Source organism: Schistocerca nitens, chromosome 9 (assembly GCF_023898315.1).
Source record: "Schistocerca nitens isolate TAMUIC-IGC-003100 chromosome 9, iqSchNite1.1, whole genome shotgun sequence".
Taxonomy (NCBI): domain Eukaryota; kingdom Metazoa; phylum Arthropoda; class Insecta; order Orthoptera; family Acrididae; genus Schistocerca; species Schistocerca nitens.
This window is the reverse complement of record NC_064622.1, coordinates 419,147,208-419,169,722: the sequence shown is the minus strand read 5'-3', so window position 1 is coordinate 419,169,722 and position 22,515 is coordinate 419,147,208. Positions and strand designations below refer to the sequence as shown.

At 38.3% G+C, this 22,515-nt stretch overlaps 1 protein-coding gene and 1 non-coding gene across 2 annotated transcripts in view; both read right to left on the bottom strand.

Annotated features, from left to right (window-relative positions):
• The window catches only part of LOC126203645 (uncharacterized), a 461,213-nt gene that overhangs the window by 431,703 nt on the left and 6,995 nt on the right, over nt 1–22,515 (bottom strand). The gene's annotated exons all lie outside the window — the stretch shown is intronic.
• On the bottom strand, nt 737–810 carry Trnat-agu (transfer RNA threonine (anticodon AGU)). The gene has a single exon. It is a non-coding gene; the product is annotated as a tRNA-Thr (tRNA).

Genomic DNA, 22,515 nt, shown 5'->3' with positions numbered 1-22,515 from the left:
TAAACAGATAAATATTGAATAAAGAATGCAGCTTCTCGAATTTGTATAGCCTTCCATCCTGTCAACAATATTCCTTATCAAAGAGTTGGTTAACTCTAACAATGGGATTTTAGTCTTGTAGACATGAGCATTTCCACAGCTAGAATTACACTTGCTATTTTCCTTAATACAGTTGTGTATGTGCTCCTAAATGAATCAATTTTGCCCTGCAGCTCAGATATTGTCAAACTGTCTATATTATGATCGCAAATGACAGTTTCAGCAGCAGCAATATGTTGCTTATTTTTGTAATCAGCATCACAGAAATCCTACAAACACCTATGCGAAGCATAGATATCCAAAAAGTGAAAATTATTCTCTGTTCCCCATTTTGTATTTCAGTTTGTCTACACTCAACAAACACACATAACCTCAAAACTCATGTAACTAGTGTCACCAAAGTTGGAACATGCTGAAAGTGCTTAGTTTCACCAAGGACTTGCGCAAACGTGCGGAGCGCATGCTCAGTAGCCGGTAGCGCAGTGGCCTACAACCTAGTCTCGTCGTGTAAACTAGACTTAACTTCAGTGGTGATACGTATAATGATACTAAGATGGTATCTGTTCTTTCAGACATGTCCAAAAGAACAGATACCATCAGTGACCATGCAGCTCGTTGAAATGAAATTACAATGAAATGAACACCCTTAGCTGCATACAGGTGTTGACATACGTCAACGGGGACAGATGAAAATGTGTGCCCTGACCGGGACTCGAACCCGGGACCTCATGCTTACTTGGCAGACGCTCTGTCCATCTGAGCCACCAAGGACACAGAAGATAGCGCGACTGCAGGGATTTATTTCTAGCACGCCTCCTGCGAAACCCACATTCTCAACGTATTGTCCCGCACTACATTCGTAGTTCCCCCGCCCATTATACTCATTACTCGCAGCGCGTTGCCAATTCCCATAAGAGTTTGGGCACTGTTTGTGCATTTGCACAGAAGAAGAAGAAGATGGTCAAGTGGCCGGTGAGCCTTAACTATATACACTCCTGGAAATTGAAATAAGAACACCGTGAATTCATTGTCCCAGGAAGGGGAAACTTTATTGACACATTCCTGGGGTCAGATACATCACATGATCACACTGACAGAACCACAGGCACATAGACACAGGCAACAGAGCATGCACAATGTCGGCACTAGTACAGTGTATATCCACCTTTCGCAGCAATGCAGGCTGCTATTCTCCCATGGAGATGATCGTAGAGATGCTGGATGTAGTCCTGTGGAACGGCTTGCCATGCCATTTCCACCTGGCGCCTCAGTTGGACCAGCGTTTGTGCTGGACGTGCAGACCGCGTGAGACGACGCTTCATCCAGTCCCAAACATGCTCAATGGGGGACAGATCCGGAGATCTTGCTGGCCAGGGTAGTTGACTTACACCTTCTAGAGCACGTTGGGTGGCACGGGATACATGCGGACGTGCATTGTCCTGTTGGAACAGCAAGTTCCCTTGCCGGTCTAGGAATGGTAGAACGATGGGTTCGATGACGGTTTGGATGTACCGTGCACTATTCAGTGTCCCCTCGACGATCACCAGTGGTGTACGGCCAGTGTAGGAGATCGCTCCCCACACCATGATGCCGGGTGTTGGCCCTGTGTGCCTCGGTCGTATGCAGTCCTGATTGTGGCGCTCACCTGCACGGCGCCAAACACGCATATGACCATCATTGGCACCAAGGCAGAAGCGACTCTCATCGCTGAAGACGACACGTCTCCATTCGTCCCTCCATTCACGACTGTCGCGACACCACTGGAGGCGGGCTGCATGATGTTGGGGCGTGAGCGGAAGACGGCCTAACGGTGTGCGGGACCGTAACCCAGCTTCATGGAGACGGTTGCGAATGGTCCTCGCCGATACCCCAGGAGCAACAGTGTCCCTAATTTGCTGGGAAGTGGCGGTGCGGTCCCCTACGGCACTGCGTAGGATCCTACGGTCTTGGCGTGCATCCGTGCGTCGCTGCGGTCCGGTCCCAGGTCGACGGGCACGTGCACCTTCCGCCGACCACTGGCGACAACATCGATGTACTGTGGAGACCTCACGCCCCACGTGTTGAGCAATTCGGCGGTACGTCCACCCGGCCTCCCGCATGCCCACTATACGCCCTCGCTCAAAGTCCGTCAACTGCACATACGGTTCACGTCCACGCTGTCGCGGCATGCTACCAGTGTTAAAGACTGCGATGGAGCTCCGTATGCCACGGCAAACTGGCTGACACTGACGGCGGCGGTGCACAAATGCTGCGCAGCTAGCGCCATTCGACGGCCAACAGCGCGGTTCCTGGTGTGTCCGCTGTGCCGTGCGTGTGATAATTGCTTGTACAGCCCTCTCGCAGTGTCCGGAGCAAGTATGGTGGGTCTGACACACCGGTGTCAATGTGTTCTTTTTTCCATTTCCAGGAGTGTAGATACTAAGATGGTATCTGTTCTTTCGGACATGTGGCTCACCGGCCACTAGACCATCTTCTTCTTCAAGGAAAGGTGGCAGAACAATTTCCTTCAACACATTCGCCCACTGCCTTAGCTGCTCCTAAGAGAGCCATTCATGCATATTGTATTCAGGCAACATTTAAAATTATAATTATGAACTACTTAAACTGTAGCATACTTCTCCATGGTCCTTTGCCTTTATGCCTTGGACAACTGTACTTAATACTTTTCTTATCTTTCCCTTTGCATGAATAATTTTCTTCAAAATTATAAATACTTTCTTGTGCCCTTCTTCTCCAGTTGCATTTACTTGTTTGGAAGTGATTCAAATACAAGAAATCATTCTATGTGAGTCAGTTATAAACAAACTGAGATATAGACTGCAACACAGGAAACAGTTATTTTACATCTGATTTATTAGTCACTAGAAGTATGCTGTGGCTGCAAGCCATGTGCTGTTTATTTCTGCAACCAAGACAGGATTGCTCTATTCAAAACTACTGTACTTTTCAGACAGACTATAAAAACTAAAGAAGGAAAATTGCCCAAACACAAATAGTGATATACAATGAAAAGCCTGCCCATTATACTAACCAAGCAAAAGGAACAGAACTATTACAATAATTAACCACAAAAAGATTTGTTACTGAATCATGTTGTTGTTGTTGTGGCCTTCAGTCCAGAGACTGGTTTGATGTAGCTTGTACTCTGCCCCATATTTGCTATTTCCCTCTATAATCCACATTAAGCAATAAGCAAATTTTTTTATGAAGATTAGACAGGAGAAAAAATTACAATAAACTTTCTAGTTTACCTAGCTTGTCACATTGAGTTGGCTCCAGTTCTTCTTCTCTAGGGGTTTGATTCTTTAAGTGGAAAAATGTCACATCAGGTCCTCATAGTTAGTTTGAACTAAATAAATCCAAAGATTGTTGTTGCAGTATCTTTATATGTAAATATTTGTATATTATCTTACTAGTTCATTTTTTCATTGAATTTAGCTCCGTTTATTAATGTACCATGTTTGTGAACACTTTTAAATCCATTCTGACATATACCCTGAATACTAATTTTCTTCAGTATAGATAAACAAAACATATACTGTGTGATGTAAGGGAGGTATTGAACAGCAATGTTTCAGGAATCAATGTGAAAGTTAGACAGGAAATTACCTATCTGTTAGAGAGTGTGATGAGAAATCTAGGCAGAAAACTGAGAGATGTGGGTGGATCCATTCATACACTACTGTGTGGCTGCACCCTTATTGGTCCAGTCAACTTTCAAGAGCTCATAGGTGCTGGGTAATGTACTCAACCATCTGTCAACTACATCAGTCATGTGACTGAAATTTGTATATTGTTAGCCAAGAAATTATCCTATATGCAGAATTCTTGTATTTATACTAATGGCAAGGAATGATGTTCTATGACACGATTTGTTATGTCTGACACAGAAATTTGAAAACTTAAAAAGTTCAGGAGTATGTTCTACGAACCATGTTATAAATAATTATCAGAATCTGATAAAATTAGATACTATTAGGTTAGTGGTCTACGTTTCAATGAAATTTCGTATCTCAACCCTGAGTATACACTTTTTTAAATCATTTGTCAATGAATTTTCTATGTATGTAGGTTAGTTTGTGTGAATAATTAGCAAATATTGTGGAAGACATTTATGTTTGTGATCATGAGTTTTTCTAGTTGGCTCACTCAACATACACATAGACTCTGAAATTTTTTATTCTCTTTTGATGATTTTGAAGGTGGAACTTCATAGATGCAAACTTCAATTTGTAATTCTAGTACTTTGCCTCTGCACTTATTTCTATAGTTTAGTGTTGTAATGTTGTAGTTTTGTCTTTTGGGACAGAATGTTCCACAGATCTGGAATCTGAATGCTATGTCCCCATACATGTAAAGATTGTGACTTGTATAATAGATATTTTTCTTTTGTTTTGAACAACTTCATGTGAATTTTGTCCATAATTTTGGAAATTGTCACCATATGTTAATTTTGTCATTTCACTACTCAGATTTCACACATATTTGGACTATAGACAAATTGTAAGCAACAAGAACTCTGTTTATCGTAATCAGAAATTTGTCAGATGCTATGTGCTTCCTTCTATACCTTTTGCAGTTTTTTGTAAGCTAACCTATACTAATGTTAATAGGGAACTGACAATCATACAGCCTAAAATTTTCTTGTAATTTTGGAATTTAACTTTGAGAATCTGTATTCGACCTTTTGGCATCATTGTGTACACCATTTGGCAAACCTTATAGTAGGTCACAAAATATTGTAAACATGCTGTTTCCATATTATATGAGGGGCATCTTGTAACAGGACCTAGTGCTCTAGATATACTTTTCCTCAACAGTAGTTGCTGATATCAGTATTATTTTCGAATTTTGGACAGGTTGTGGTGAAGAAAGCTGGGATATTTTTACTTCCCCTCATGTTTTGCCATCTGCCTCCTTAAAATTCGTTTTTTTTTCACATTTTAACTGATGACTAAATCATACATGAATATAATCTGCATTTTCATATAAGAGAAAGGTTGGCACTCATTTTTAAAGAATTTAAAACAAGATCTAATTTTGTGCTTAGTTTTAGGTATATAATTGATTTTCTCATTTATTTCAGTTATGCCCATTCAGTAAATTTTGTTATAGAATGAAGTCAGTAATTGTTTTGTAACTTAAATTCTATTGTTGATGTACAAACAAATATAAATTCTATACTAATTATAAACGTTTGGAAGACAAACTATAATAGTATTCTTGAAGTATTTATTTGGCTCTATTCGAAAACATGTTAGCAAAGCTGGCCTTTAATTAATTCCAAAGTAATTAACAGCTTTGTCAAAAGCATTGTTTATATAACCTTGTATGTTAATTTCATAATTTAAACAAATAATTCGGCCTGACTCTTGTAGTGGAAGAAACTGTTGAAAAGAACCAATTTTTTGATGTAGTCAGTTAATTTAATTAGCTAAGATTTAATTGTAATTTCTGTAGATTTAACTTTGAACAATGCACAGTTTCAGCATGTATTGTTGTGAGGATGTATAAGGGCCCAATATTTGGTCATGAGACAGTCAGTCCACAGTCAAGTTTCAGACGAGGAACCTGTCTGTTTTAGAGTGACAACAATGCATCAACAGTGAAATAAGTGTTACCCCAATAGGCCCTGTGTTAAAGCAATTACAGTGTCTGTTCCATACATACCTGATTAATCTGAAAGAACTGTGAATTGTGTAATTATGTTTTTACTGCTCGTTGATGTTCAGCAGGAAACACTTGTACCAGTATGTGGACGTTTGGAACCTGTCTATTTTAGAGTGACAACAATGCATCAACTTAACAGTAAAATAAGTGTAACCCCAATAGGCCTTGTGCTAAAGCAATTACAGTGTCTGTTCCATACATACCTGATTATTCTGAAAGAACTGTGAATTGTGTGGTTATGTTTTTACTGCTTGTTGATGTTCAGCAGGAAACTCTTGTACCAGTATGTGGACGTTTTCCTGCTAACTATTAATGAGGCTTATGGGAAGTCAGAACTATAGTGCACTTGCCATATATAACTGTGTATGATTGTGGGCTTGTGAAAACTGAAAGTAAAAGACCGTGAAACACAAGTGTGCAACTGTTGGCTACATCATTTACAGTAGACAGTACTGCACGTCCACCACCTAGTTCTTCAGCCACTATGTCAACACTGAGGGCAATCAACGAAGAAGGAAAGAAGGCAACCCACTACAAGATAAATAATATCTCATCTGCTTTACTGAAAACTTCCATATAATTTTATATACAGTGTGTTATACAGGGTGTACATAAAGTCCAGGAAAACTTCCAGTTATTTATTGCACAAGAACTAAACATTATACAGATGTCACACATATTGCATTTAGAAGAGAAACTCTGAAAGTTTTTTTTTTACAAACATTCGATATGCAAACCATGAGTGACATGGCAGAATCAATACGCTAATAGAATTCTTGCCATACCCATCCCAGCATGGCATCGTTGACTGTGGCAGTCGCTTCCTGTATTCTCTCACGGAGCTCTGCTACATGACATGGCAGAGGTGGTACACACACCAGATCTTTAATGTGCACCCACAGAAAAAAGTCACACAGGATGAGATCTGGTGATCGGGGAGGAAATTTCATGAAACACCTGTCCCCTTCTGTAGCATGGCCAATCCATTGATGCAGCAGCTCCATGTTTAGGTACCTACAAACTTCACGATGAAAATGAGGTGGAGCCCCATTCTGCTGAAAGATGAATGGAGAGTCCAATTGCAGTTGAGGTATCAGCCATTGTTGTAACATATCCAAGTAGGAATATCCAGTGACAGTGCTCTCGACAAAGAAGAATAGCCCAGCAGTTTTCTACATGATAAGGCACAAAAAACCTTTACCTTTGGGGAATCACGTTCAAATTCAATGCATTCGTGTGGATACTCTGTACCACAGATTCGACAATTATGCCTGTTCACTTTCCAATTAGTGTGAAAAGTGGCTTTGGTGCTAAAAATTAAGCAATCAACAACGCCATCTCCATCCTCATTCAGTTGTTGCAACTGCCAACATAACTCAAATTCTTGTCTTTGTCGTTGTCATTGAACTTCTGCACTAGCTCCAATACGAATGGTTTCATAGGCAGGTCCTGTTGCAGGACCTTCCACACTGTCATTGGAGCTATTTCAAGTTCACAGGATGCACAACACACCAATTTCTTTGGACTTATGAATGTGTCTCGTACGCACTCCACATTCACTTCACTCACACTGGGATGTCCGCTTCTCTTTGCTGGGCACAAGCAACCCATTGTAACAATTTTTTTGTGCCAGTGGTAAACGGCCTTCTTTGTTGTTGGCTTCTTATTGCACTTGGTTCTAAACATCCATTGAACAGCTGTAGCACACTTTTCTTTGTCAAACTCCAACACACAGAAAGCTCACCCTGCACCTGGAGTGACATGTTTGCGACTAGTACTGACTATCAGTTGTTGTTGTTGTGGTCTTCAGTCCTGAGACTGGTTTAATGCAGCTCTCCATGCTACTATATCCTGTGCCAGCTTCTTCATCTCCCAGTACCTACTGCAGCCTACATCCTTCTGAATCTGCTTAGTGTATTCATCTCTTGGTCTCCCTCTACGATTTTTACCCTCCACGCTGCATTCCAGTACTAATTTGGTGATCCCTTGATGCCTCAGAACATGTCCTACCAACCAATCCCTTCTTCTAGTCAAGTTGTGCCACAAACTCCTCTTCTCCACAATTCTATTCAATACCTCCTCATTAGTTATGTGATCTACCTATCTAATCTTCAGCATTCTTCTGTAGCACCACATTTCGAAAGCTTCTATTCTCTTCTTGTCTAAACTATTAATTGTCCATGTTTCACTTCCACATCAGCAGATTACCAAACTATACTGTGGTGGTATACATGGAAAAAAAGCTTTCAGGGTTCCTCATCAAAATGACATATGTATGATATCTGTACAGTGTTTGGTTCTTGTGCACTAAATAATTGAAAGTGTTCCCAGACTTTATGTACACCCTGTATTTTCAAGCCAAAATTTATGAAATAGAATTACTATATAAAATATTTTAGTTTCAATATTGTAACCTGTAAGTACTAGTTCCAAACACACAGTTAAAATTTCTATTATTAATCACGCAATCCTGTACTGTTTACTATGTTTATTTCTGGATTCATTTATGAAATAATAATCAAAATTAATAATGTAACAGAATCCAGTAAAAATTCATTAGTTAAGTAAAATTTAAACCCTTTGGAATATTTTTATTTCCACTGAGTGTGAGAGTTCTGAACATGTCTCTGATGTGATGAGACATAGTTTTGTATTTTTGCATGAACAATGTAATTTCAGCTTTGTTAACATGAAAAATCAAAATACTGTATGATATTCTAAAATATGAGAAAATTTAGTTACATAAAAAATGCAGCAACAACAATTCTCAGGTTTATTTAGTTCAAACAAACTGTGAGGACCTGTTGTGACATTTTCAGCTTCAAGAATCAGATCCCCAGACAAGAAGAATGGGAGCCAACTCAATATTACACACTAAGTACACTAGAAAGTTTATTGTAATCTTTGTTCCTCTCAAACTTTCATGAAAGACTTTGCTGGACATTGTTTAATGTGAACATTAAACTGTAATCAGGAAGGAGGGGGGGGGGGGGGGATTGATTACAAGCCATCCATGCTACTCTATCATGTGCGAGCCTCTTGATCTCCAACTAACTGCTGCAACCTACATCCTTCTGAATCTGCTTAGTATATTCATATCTTGGTCTCCTTACAAGATTTTTACCCTCCATGCTTCCCCCCAATGGTAAAGTGGTGGTCCCTGGATGCTTCAGAATGTGTCCTACCAACTGATCCCTTCTTCTAGTCAAGTTGTGCCACAAATTCCTCTTCCCCCCCAGTTCTATTCAGTGTCTCTTCATTAGTTACATGATGTACCCATCTAATCTTCACTTTTTTTCTGTAGCACCACATTTCGAAAGCTTCTATTCTCGTCTTGTCTGAACTATTTACGGTCCATGTTTCACTTTCATACATGGCTACACTCCATACAAATACTTACAGAAAGGAGTTCCCCACACTCAAATCTATACCAAATTTCTCTTCTTCAGAAACACTTTCCTTTACGTAGCCAGTTTACATTTCATATCCTCTCTACTTTGACCATCCACAGTCATTTTGCTTCCAAAATAGGAAAACTCATCTACTACTTTAAGTGGCTCATTTCCTTATCTAAGTCCTTCAGCATCACCTAATTTAATTTGACAACATTCCATTATCCTCATTTTGCTTTTGTCGGTGTTCATCTTATATCTTCCTTTCAAGACACTGTAAATTTCTTTCAACTGCTTTTCCATGTCCTTTGCTGTCTCTGACAGAAATATAATGTCATCAGCAAACCTCAAAAATTTTATTTCTTCTCCCTGGATTTTAATCCCTACTGCAAATTTTTCTTTGGATTCAACACTGCTTGCTCAATAAACAGACTGAATAACATCAACGATAGGCTACATCCCTGTCTCAATCCCTTCTCTACCACTGTTTTGCTTTCATGCCCTCAACTCTTATAACTGCCGTCTGGTTTCTGTACAAATTGTAAATAGCCTTTTGATCCCTGAATTTGACCTCTGCCACCTAGAGAATTTGAGAGACAGTGTTCCATCAGCATTGTCAAAAGTGTTCTCTTAGTCAACAAATGCTATAAATGTAGGTTTGCCTTTCCTTAACCCATGTTCTGAGGTAAGTCATAGTGTCAGTATTGCCTTGCGTGTTCCAACATTTCTACAGAATCAAAACTGATCTTCCCTTTGGTCGGCTTCTACCAGTTTTCCATTCATCTCTGAAGAATTTGTGTTAGTATTTGGCAATCATGACTTATTAAATTAAACTCATAGTTCAGTAATTTTAACACCTGTCAACACTTGCTTTCTTTGAGATTGGAATCATTATATTCTTCTTGAAGTGTGAGGGTATTTTGCCTGTTTCATACATCTTGCCCACCAGATAGAAAGGCTTGGTCATTGCTGGCTCTCCCAAGGCTATCAGTAGTTCTAACGGAATATCTCTATTCCCGGGACCTTGTTTCTACTTAGGTCTTTCAGTACTCCATCAAATTCTTCACCTAGTATCATATCTCTCATCTCATCTTCAACTATGTGCTCTTCCATTTCCATAATATTGTCCTCAAGTACATCACCCTTGTATAGACCATGTATGTAGGTCCTACTTCTTCCACCTTTCAGCTTTCCCTTCATTGATTAGGACTTGTTTACCATCTGAGCTCTTGATATTCATACAAGTGGTTCCCTTTTCCCAAAGGTCTCTCTAATTTCTCTGTAGGTGGCATCTATCTTACCCCCCAGTGATACATGATTCTACATTTGTGGTCTATTCATTCCCGCTGAGCCATTTAACATTTCCTGTTGATCTCATTTTTGAGACATTTGTATTCCTTTTTGCCTGTTTCACTTACTACTTTATTATACTTTCTGCTTTCATCAATTAAATTCAGTATTTCTTGTGTTACCCACGGGTTTCTACATGCCCTCGTCCTTTTACCTACTTGATCCTCTGCTGCCTGCCCTATTTAATCTCTCAAAGCTAGCCATTCTTCTTCTACTGTATTCCTTTCCTCTGTTCTTGTCAATCATTCCCTAATGCTCCCTCTGAAACTCTCTTCAACCTCTAGTTCTTTCAATTTATCCAAGTCCCATCACCTTAAATTCCTACCTTTCTGCAGTTTCTTCGGTTTTAACCTACATCTTATAACCAAGAAATTGTGGTCAGAGTCCACATCTGCCTCTGAAAATGTCTCACAATTTAAAACCTGGTTCCTAAATCTCTGTGTTACCATTATATAATCTATCTGACACTTTCTAGTGCCTTCAGGTCAATTCCACATATATAATCTTCTTTCATGACTCTTAAACCAAGTGTCAGCAATGATTAAGTAGCCTTCTGTGCAAAATTCTACCAGCCACCTTCCTCTTTCATTCCTTACCCTCAGTCCACACTCACCCACCAATTTTCCTACTATCAAATTCCAGTCATCCATGACTATTAAATTTTCATCTCCCTTAACTATTTGAATAATTTCTTTTATCTCATCATACATTTCTTCAATTTCTTCAACATCTGCGGAGGTAGTTGGGATATAAACTTGCACTACTGTGGTAGGCATGGACTTCATGTCTATCTTGGCTGCAAAAATGCATTCAACATGCTCTTTGCAGTATCTTATCCATTTTCCTATTTTTTTTATTCATTATTGAACCAACTCCTGGATTACCCATATTTGATTTATAACCATGTCTTCACCTGATCAGAAGTCTTATTTCTCCTGCCACCAAACATCACTTAATTCCTATTATATCTAACTTTAATCTATCCATTTCCCTTTTTAAATTTTCTAACCTACCTGCCCAATTAAGGGATCTGACATTCCACCAAGTTCCAATCCACAGGAAGCCAGTTTTATTTCTCTTGATAACAACATCCTCCTGAGTTGTCCCTGCCCAGAGATTCAAATGAGGGACTATTTTACCTCCAGAATATTTTACCCAAGAGGACGCCATCATCATTTAACCATACAGTAAAACTGCATGCTCTTGGGAAAATTACGGCTGTAGTTTCTCCTTGCTTTCAGCTGTTTGCAGTACCAGCACAGCAAGACCGTTTTGGTTGATGTTACAAGGCCAGATCGATCAGTCATCCAGACATTGCCAGTTAGCTTCCTGAAATACTGGACCATTTGGATGATGCCACCTGGCTTAATACCTGAGATTTTGAGAGTTCATGTAACTAAATTGTCAACAGTGTGTACCGTGAAACACATTACGTATTAAATCCATTTGCAGTGATCTGGACAGTATTCTTATAACAATATGGAGGAAAAGATCACTCAAGTAGTTTGCTGAATAGCAAATTACTCTGTTACAAGTCTCTAGAAATTCAGAGGTACTAATAACAAAATACTCTGGAAATAAGCCTAATTATTAGTGAAGCCAGATGTCAGGGAGGAGGTGGCAAGCTTAATATAATTTATTAAACAAAAAAAATTTAATGTAAAGTCTTTTAATGCACAGACCACAATTTTCAATATATAGTTAAAGGACAGCGACTAGTTTTGGTTGTTCTACATGACCATCTTATTTCAAAACTTCACAAGATGATAATAATAAAGGTTGAAAACGCCCAGTGTCATTAATAAAAATTGAATCACAGGCCATGATTTGCAACTGATTAGCATGTGTTATAGTGAGAACAGTATAAGCAATGGTAACAAGAATTGTCAGCTGTTCCATAGCCTAGCTAGCAAAGGAGTGATCCAGCATGGCATATAAAACAGTCATCTGTAGTGGGATTTTGGAACATATACTAAGTTTGAACATTATGAATGACCTCAAAGAAAATGACTTATTAGCAAGTAGCTACAATATATTCAGAAAATACTGTTCTTGTAAAATATAATTAGCTCTTTATTATCATGAGGTAATGAGTGCTATCAACAGCAGGTGTCAAACTTATTATATATATTTTAGGTTTCCAGAAGGCTTTTGACACCATTCCCCACAAGTGACTTCTAAACAAATTGTGTGGCTATTGAGTATTCCTTCTGTTGTGTGACCTTGATTTGTGAGTTCCAGCCAGAAGGACAACAGTTCATAGTTACTGACAGAAAGTCATTGGGTAAAACAGAAGTAATAGCTGGCATTTCCCAAGAAATGTGATAGACTTTCTGCTGTTCCTGATCTACATAAACGACTTATGAGTCAATCTGAACAGCCACCTTAGATTGTTTGAAGACAATGCTGTCATTTACCATCTTGTAAGGTCATCACTTGATGAAAACGAAATGCATAATGATTTATACAAGACAGCTACATCATATAAAAAGTGGTAACTGACTCTAAATAATAAAAAAAAAAAAAAACACGAAGTCATCAATGTAGGAACTAAAAGAAGTCTGATAAATTTTGATTACACGGTAAGTCACAGAAATCTAAAGACCATAAATTCAGCTCGATACTTAGAGATCACAATTGTAAATAACTTAAACTGGAACAATCATGTAGATAATGTTGTGAGGAAAGCAAACCAAGAACAGCAGTTTATTGGCAGAACACTTAGGAAGTGCAACAGGTCTACAAAAGAGATTGTTTACACATGCTTGCCTGTCCTATTCTGGAGTACTGCTGTGTGGTGTGGGATCTACTCATCTGGGACTGATGGAAGACATCAAAAAGATTCAAGAAGGACAGCTGATTCTGTATGTAATTATAATGGTGTTACTTGAAGTGAATCACAAATACTACAAGAGAAATTATGAGATTTCAATGGTGTAACTAAAAGTTGAATTTTTTCAAACGTTTTGGTGCCACTAACTTTCCACCATGACAAGTTAGTGCCATGCGACTCCAATCCAGCAGCTTTTGAGACACCAGCAGTATATATATGGCTTTTTTGTGTCAGAAAATGAATCTACTTGATAAAATGATATGCAGTATAAAAAATAGTTTTTGAGAAGCTTGTAACAATATCTTTCCACTATGTGTACTGGAAAATTATTAAAATGCAAGTGAGGTAATTTTTGTGAGCTGGATATAAGTGTGTTTTTACTGAACTCACAAGCAGTACATGTTGGGCATCTCATGTTGTATGATAGCATGCCAGTTGAAAGAGTATACATTAAAAAGAGCAATATTATTATTTATTATTATTCATATATGGACCCAATAGGACCATGCGAGGTACAATCAATCAATGTCACTTTTGATGGTTGGCCTTTCTTTGTGTCCAAATTTGTTTCATCCTTTCAGAATGAAGTCTTTTTCTTTCATCAGACCATGGTGTTCCATTCCATTTTCTAATCTCCCTCTGACAAACTTTCCTATGAAATATCTTTTGTCTGAATGTTTTTCAGTATGTAACATCTCCCTTAGTTATATTGACTACTTTAAGATCATCCTTAATTGCAGTGATCCATTTAAATTGCTCAGTTTTGCCTTTACTTCTGTTTTTGTTGAGTTTTTCTATTTGTTTTGTCATCCTAGTGGGTCCCATTCCATTAAAGTGCCCATAAAATTTAAATCTTGATTTTCGCATGTCACTATTTATGTCTGTGTATTCTTCTATGTCCTTATTACTTCTCAGCCTATGAGTTTCTCCATCAGTAATTTTGGGGCCTAATATTTTCCTAATAATCTTTCTTCTTTCTTTTAAATTTCTTCAGTATCCCTCTTTCTATTTAAAATTAAACTTACTGCTCCATAAAACATTCAGGTTTGATTACAATGGTTCACTGAATTTAGATAGTGATTTTTTACTATAAATATGTTTTTCATGCCTCTAATGAGCATGTGATAGCAAATTTATGCCCTGAATGCATATATGCTCATACCATTTGGTCTATGGGTAATACTTGTTTTGTAAGTAAATTACATTGAAGATACACCAATAAATCTGAATAACTAATAACAGAAGGCCATTTCCCAGCAGCTCAGTTTATTTCACAATTGGAGGAAAGTAAAGAACTGCGGTTAATGTCAACTGGCCTGACTGTATTCAGTTTCTGGTAGTGACAATATAATCTGGTCATAGGTGCACTTAAATGTCTGAAAATTATGGTTACAAGAGAACGTCTTGGAGGTTAGATTCTAGCTAAACATATTAGATTATGAAAGACTAAATATCAGGTGTATGCAATAGTTTGTATTAATGATGTAGCCATTAAGGGGCAGGGGAGGGTAGTTGTACCTCTCTTTTTGGCTACAAAAAATCACCACAAATCAAACTTGCCATTCCTAACCAAGCAGACAGATGCCACAAAATGTCATCCATATTCATTAACAGAAAGTGTTCCCAGAATCATTTACTGTGATATCTCAAAACTATTTTATCATTTGACCAAAAATTAATATTTATTATCTTTCAGCCCCCCCCCCCCCAAGCCCAAAACTCAGATTTTGAGTATACACTTGCTTTGTACTTTATGACAGAATCAATGAAAGACTATGAGTAACAACTGCATACACAAGCATGAGTTTTGTGGAAGTCCTGCAGCATCATCACCAGCACTGAGCCAACACTGCTGTGAAACAAGTGAGCAAAGAGTTGAACAGGGTGCTGTTAACTGAAATAAAATCTCATATGTGTGCTGTGCCTGTCACCACAGATGGGAGATAGGAATTTTCTAAACATCAAACAATGTTTACATGTAGCCTTGGCCTGCTCAGTCACCACGTATATCTCCAATTGAGCATGTATGGGACACCATCAGTTGGCAACCAGCTTTATCCACAACCAGCATTAATTATCCCTGTATTGACTCTGACCAAGTGCAACAGACATAGAACTCTATTCCACAAACTGATATCCAGTAGCTGCTCAACAAAATGAATGCACATTTGCATTCAACATTTTGGCAGTTATGTCAGTTATTAATGTATCAACACTTCACATCTGCAATGGTTTTTCTCATGTTTATATTAACCTGTGATCCTGCAACATAATCACTTAAATATGTTACCTAGAAAAGAGTATTCCTGAAATTTCATTACTCTACAGTTATTATTTCTTGGTGATGGAATTTTTTATCCATCAGTTGACTGATACTACCAGTTCCACAAAACCTTATTTTATTTAGGACGATATTGTGATTTACACAATCAAACAGCTTACACAGGTCATGGAAAATGCCAACCTGTGATGTTATGTTGTATAACGTGAATAGGTCAGTGTGTTACTTGCTGTTGTGAGCTTTGCTTCTCCCTGAAAACTATTGTACACAGCCATTATTGAAAAGAAATTGTTTCACTACTATGGTGGGCTCAAAATAGCAAATTACTCCTATTAGGGTATAACTTTCCAGCTGTTTACGGAAGCTTATGCTTCATAATGTTCATTTCACTGAAACTAGTAGTGAATGGAAATTGTGCAGATGAAGGTCCATGATGAATTTTAACAATTATTATCCAGGTGAATATCCCCATCTGCAAACATACATGATTAAAAACATACCTGCTCCCTGGGACTGATCATGTATAACCCCTCCATTTGAATCAACAATGATGTTATCCTGTTCTCTGGCCTGCTGTCCAGTCCCTCATTTCACAACGTTCCATGTAGGACTACATTCCATATAGATTATGTCTGTTGTTGGAATGACTTTTTATGTAAGGTGCACATTTATTGATTTTGAAATGACTTTCTTAGTTACTTTGCATCATTTTTGGAGTATGCAACTACTGCAGCATATTTACCTGTTCTTGCCAACAGAAACATTTCCCTTTCCCTTTCACATTATGCTTTAATTTGTCTAGTGATCCATGTTTCTTTACTTGGATGATTAATGTCCTTTCCGATTATTTTACGAGGAAAGCTGTTTTCAAACAATGGTATGACTTTATCATGGAATAAATTAAATTAAACTGTCCTTAAAATCTGTTGTCTCAGAGTCATTAATTATTCTAACTGATTTCCACTGTGGAGAAGAAACACTGTAAGGCACTACCATGTGTATCTTAACTAACTGTGCATCATGGTCATAGAGTGTACAGTTATTAGCCTGCTTTGAGCTTCATCAAAGAAAACACTATCATTTATCGAACATTATTCTCCTGTCTTTATGCTCTCATTTTGGAAATTTAATTACTGATATCAAACTGTCAATACCAAATAAGGTTTCAAGATGACTTTTTCCATATTCAAAAAATGCACTTTGAAATAACCACAGACTGTTAACTGCTTCTTGTTGTCTCATAGATAGCGTGATAAGGAATCCATATGCCCCACTAACAGATCAAAATTGCCCAGTAGAAGTCTGTATACAGTTACAATTAAGGCTGAACTATTACTCAGTATTATTGCACAAGCATTCACTTCTACATGTTGATTTCTATAGAATCTACTCATTTCAATGTTTTTGAACTTGTGTTCTGCCTTTATATAATTATGTAGAATCTTATCCTTCATGCACATTAGTTCTACATAAGTAAGATGCCAGAGTGCAGCCTTTAAATATAACTGCTTTAACTGTGATGTCATTTGGTGTTCAGATAGGCACAAAACACAGCTCTTGCTAACTTTTTGAAGCAGATGAGGATCCATTTTACCTTATTACTCAGTCCTCTAATGTCCTGATGAAGAAGCTAACATTTTTTTTCTATGCATTGTTAAACATTTGCATTGATGGACTGTTCCATGAGTTCTTGGCAGAGTATTTTATACATTATGAATGAAAACACATATGACTCCAATGTAATATTCTACAATATTGTATAATACTAGTAACTTCTTTCACAACAGGTTGCCTGACTCTTTCGCTAGCCTAAAACAGCACCCCACTGACACTAATAACCACAGGGATTTTTCATTGCATGATTGTGGCCCCTTGTGCCTAATTTTCAAGGTCAGCCAATTTATCTTTTCCCTTCTTAGGTGTAGACCATGTTAAGTACATCAACGATATTATGTAAAGACTAAATTGGTAGTCTCCTTATAGTGGAGATGATGTGTCACAGACAGACACAACAAAAAGACTGCTAAGCAAGTAATCTTAAAGCCAAAAGGCCTTCTTCTGAATTACACACACACACACACACACACACACACACACACACACACACACACACACACACACACAGAAAAATCATGCAAATGCAACTCTGGCCTCAGCAACCAGAGACAGTGGTCATGTTTGTGTTGTGTTTGCATATATGCATGTGTTTGTGTGTATGTTTGTGTCTCTGTGTGTGTGTGTATTGTCCAATTCAGAAGGAGGCCTTTTGGCCACACACTTACTTGTTTAGCAGTCCTTTTTTGTGCCTATCAGGGACTTGAACATCTCCATTATATGTTGAGTAGCAATCTACCCTTTCTTTAATATTAAACAATGGAAAAACCAGGATGGAATAATGAAAACATTATGAACAGCATAGCGGTAACTCACTGTAAAGAGCAGAGATTCTGAGTCACATATGGGCTCAACGAAAAGACTGGCAGCAAGTAATCTTTTGGCCAAAATGGCCTTCATCAGAAACAGACGACATACATGCACACAGGCAATCATACAAACGCAACTCTCACACACATATGACCACAGTCTCTGGTTACTGAATCCAGACTGTCAGCTTCAGAAGCTAGGGTTCATGATCATGTGTGTGTGAGATGCTGTCCAGATGGGTACATGTGTGTGTCAGATGCTGTCCAGACGGGTACTGGTTGGTGGTCCTATGATAATTATTTGGTGGTATCTGAAGATGAAATTTTAAGCTTCAAAATCAGTTGTGAAATAAATTAAGAAAATTACTGGCAACTGAAATTCTGTAAATGTTGTTGCAATGATGGAGGAGGAAGAAAAGATGAAGTTGTCTGCAAACAAAGAAGAACACAGGTCAATCTACTGTCAAGATTATATTACATTAAAATGTAAATGGACAGATAAAAAATCTACTCTCCAAGCGGTGGCAAGGAAATATATGAACAAAAATGTTTAACTTTTACAGGCTTTTGGAGGCAGTGGCTCCTTCTTCTGGCAGAAGAGTTGAAGGGGAAGGAAGAGGGGTGAAGGGAAAGGACTGGTGTGATTTAGGGAAAGCGGTACAGTTTAGAAAAGTCACCCAGAAACCTAGTTCTGGGTGACTTTTGCACACTGTACCACTTTCCTGTTTGCCTTACATAGCACCTGTAATGCCAGTTTTATTCCAGGCACCACTCTGTCTGGAAGGTGAATCTAGATCAAGAAGTGATCACCAGTAAAAGTCATCAACCACCTGCCAGTGAGCAGTGTGCATGTGGGATTGGGAGCACACAGAAAGATAAAGAACGAGACTAATGCATTGCTGCAGTGAATGCTCCACCCTCTGTTCAGGTCTGTGTTGTTTACAAAAATAGTCACTCCTTCTTCAGCCTTCTCTGTCCTAAGGTCATATTTTTTGTGCTAGCCACAACCATGTAGTCCAAGGGTGTCATATAGCTTAAAAAGTATCTGCTGAAAAATTACACACTTTGGTCTTCCCTGAGCTAATAGTCATAGACCCACCACATGTGCCCAAAACCAATTGATTTTCCACTGCAGTATGAAAGCTGCCTTAGCAGTGAGGTTTTTTTGCTGTTTTCCCATTGTTATTCCTCCTTGGCGGGGAGTCTGCAACGAGGGAGAGGGAGTGTGAGAGGAATTTGCTGATCTCCAAGGCAGTCATCGACATTGATACTACCTATAACATGGTCGTCATCTGATCCATCAGATAGGATGAAGATCGCATAGCCTGATGGTTTTGGACTTATTTTTTTCTGGTCTGTTGTTTCTCATCCTCAGGTTCAAGTTTTTGGACATTGGTAAGGCTGTTTTAACAGATTTTTTTTCTGTTTCTCTCTGAAACAAAGGTGTATTATTCTTCCCAACAATGTTCTGCATCCACCATTGGTTCAGTTGTAAGTGGAAGCTTTGAGGGTACATATATTACTATAGGTTGCAGTCTGTTCAGCTGTCAGTGTCTGGTTGCCACTACAAGTCATTTGTACAGGCTGGTACAGTTTTGAGATGGACTTCACTGAAGTAGGTGGCTGTGTGGCCTTACGTCTTCTTCACCTCAAAGTATGAGATGCGTTGGTAAACTTCAGCTACTGGATTCTGTTCTCTTCTCGAAATATCATTTTGCTTCCTCCAAAATGAATGGTAATTTACACACATGTGTGGGGTATTCATTTAGGACATCATTCATGAGCAGCTGAACCACATGTTCCCCATATAACCTGACTTTTGCAAACCATAGTGGTGCGATGTGCTGACATTTAAAGCTGCACTTAACATGAGGTACACTTGACAGCAAAATCAGCGGGCCACTCCTGAATACAACCAATGTAACATAGCTATGTTGCATCTTCTCTGAACACCAAAACCCTGTTAGTTCAGCCTTCTGACTATACACAATGAATACCGCAAGAGACCACTGCATGACACTGCTCATTATGGCAGTCAGTTGAGATGTAAACTAATACCATCATACAACAAATATTAGAAAACAAGTTATCAAACAACAGAAAATCCATGTTGGAATGTAAAAATATGTGTGGCTTCAGCTGCCAGAGGCTGTAGTCATGTGTGTGTGTGTGTGTGTGTGTGTGTGTGTGTGTGTGTGTGTGTGTGTGTGTGTGTGTGTGTGTGTGTGTGTCATCTATTTTCAACAAAGGCCTTGTTGGCCAAAAGCTTATATTGCGACAGTCGTTTTGTCATGCTTATCTCGGACTCAGCATCTCCACTATATGGTGAGAGAAAACAAGTTACTGTAGATGAGACAGTCCCTAATGCTTTTAAATTAAACTTCAATAGAATATGTGACACTTCAGAAGTCTTATCCTGCTCATTAGTCGACATGAGTTGTTGTTTGTGATACGAATTTAAACCCACTGTTAATCAAACATAGCTTGCATGTCTGACTGAGACTCGACTAGGCATAAAGATGCATACGCTATCGAAGCGTTCACCAGTGTTGGTTTACAAGGCTAAATGTCCAGACCTGGAGATAAATGCAATACATTTCACACTGCACTGGCAACCCCATGACGCTTTTATTGGGCCTGAGAAGTAACCACAGAAGGTATGTAATAAAGTGCAACGCACAAGTGTGAAACCTCATGAAGTGAAGTTGTGGTGATGGATGAGGAGTAGAACTCAGTACCTACATGAATTGATCAGGTGTCAGATATTAAATGTGTTCACCAATAGCAGGATACTGGAACCTGGAATGACAATACAAATGATTTTTGCATAGCAGGGATTCGAACCTTGTACCTTTCACTATTTTCTTGTAACTACAAAGAGACATGAAATGTTTATTGTCTCTTCACCAGTAGTGAGATGTACACATTTTGTGGTAGAGGTAATGCAATTTATAGTTCTGTGCTGCATGGGACTCCAACCCTGTGCATATCATCATTGTTGACCCCACATAAAGAGGTGTCAGCTGCCAAATTGAAAATACTTTAAACAATGATTAAAGTAATTAAGTAGGGGTTCATTGTAAATTAGTGAATAAAGTATGTTGTTGTAATACTTCCTTACCTGGGTGTAATTATTCTTTGTTTCCTGGTCCACTCATATGTACATCTTTCCTGTCTCGGCATTCTGTCCCAGCTTGGTCACCCATCATCTACATCTTTCCTGTCCCAGGATGGTCATCCAACATCTCCATCCTTTCTGTCCTAGAATTCTCTCTCAGTTTTGGTCATCCATCTTCTACATCTTTACCACTGTATAAGTTTCTGTCCTGAAGGATGCTTAATCATTTGTTGAATGAGAGATTTATAAGCACTGTATACAGCCTATGTTATATGACAGAATTTCTAAATCTTGATGTATACAATTGAGATATCAGAAGATGGAAGCAAATGATGTTTAAAAGTTATTTCAGCAAAATTTAATGCAAAATTGTCTTATATATGTCTGAGGGATCAGTAATATTGACGAGCTTTATGACAATAATGGCAAGGTATCTTTGATTTTACTGTCTGAAGTTGAGTGTGCAATCAGCAAATAATAAGCAGCTGCAACAGTAAATTTACTATCGTTCTGACAGAAATAAAATCACTTTATCACAATGTGTCAGTGTTCATAACTATATATCAGTTACCTTGCCGTTCATGCTAGAATAAATAATTTTGTGATGAAATAAAAGTGTTACCTAAAATAGGACAATGAGAAGCATTTGTGATAAAAAAAGTCAATCAGGCACAATGAGAAAAAAATTAATATTTTTAAAAGTAAAACAATCTCATTACCTAAGCTAATGAAATGTAGTATACAAGCTTTTGTCTGTTAAGTAATAGAGAGAGATGCTGTGTTAGATAATGGAATTGGTTTATACCTGCAGATGTGGTTTTGTATAGCCAGTTTTGTAAAAAAGGAACACAGCATAGATTTTTATCATTAAATGATATGATGATGTAGCAATGTATCAATGGCAATGGAGTAAGGAACCAACAAAATTCTGTTACATAAATGAAGTGACAAAATATGGTAAACAGGAGTTATATTATATGCAATAGTGACACCAAGGATCCATAACATTATCCAATCTTTATATTATTTTGTGTTTGCCAATAGACTCTTTCAGTTGACAAGGTTTGCTAGGAAAAGTAATTAATGAAAACACAGGCATAAGCAAATAATAAGGTCAACTACATGAAGGTAAATATGACTACAAAATGGTAAAATACCTATGTGTGTTGAGGTTATGTTTGGTATGGTATGCATAATTTATGGCTGTGCAATGTTGCACTCACCTTATAAATTGGTGTTGACGTAACACTGGTCTCAATGACAGACTGTGAAGCAGTGGGCTGGGTTTTGATCCTGTAGTGTTGTGCAACATGTCACCTGTGAAGCAGTGGGCATGTTGATTGAGCTCCGCGGCAGCTCCAGAACACTGCAATACAAGTAGTACACCTAGGAGGGTGCAGAAATTCTGT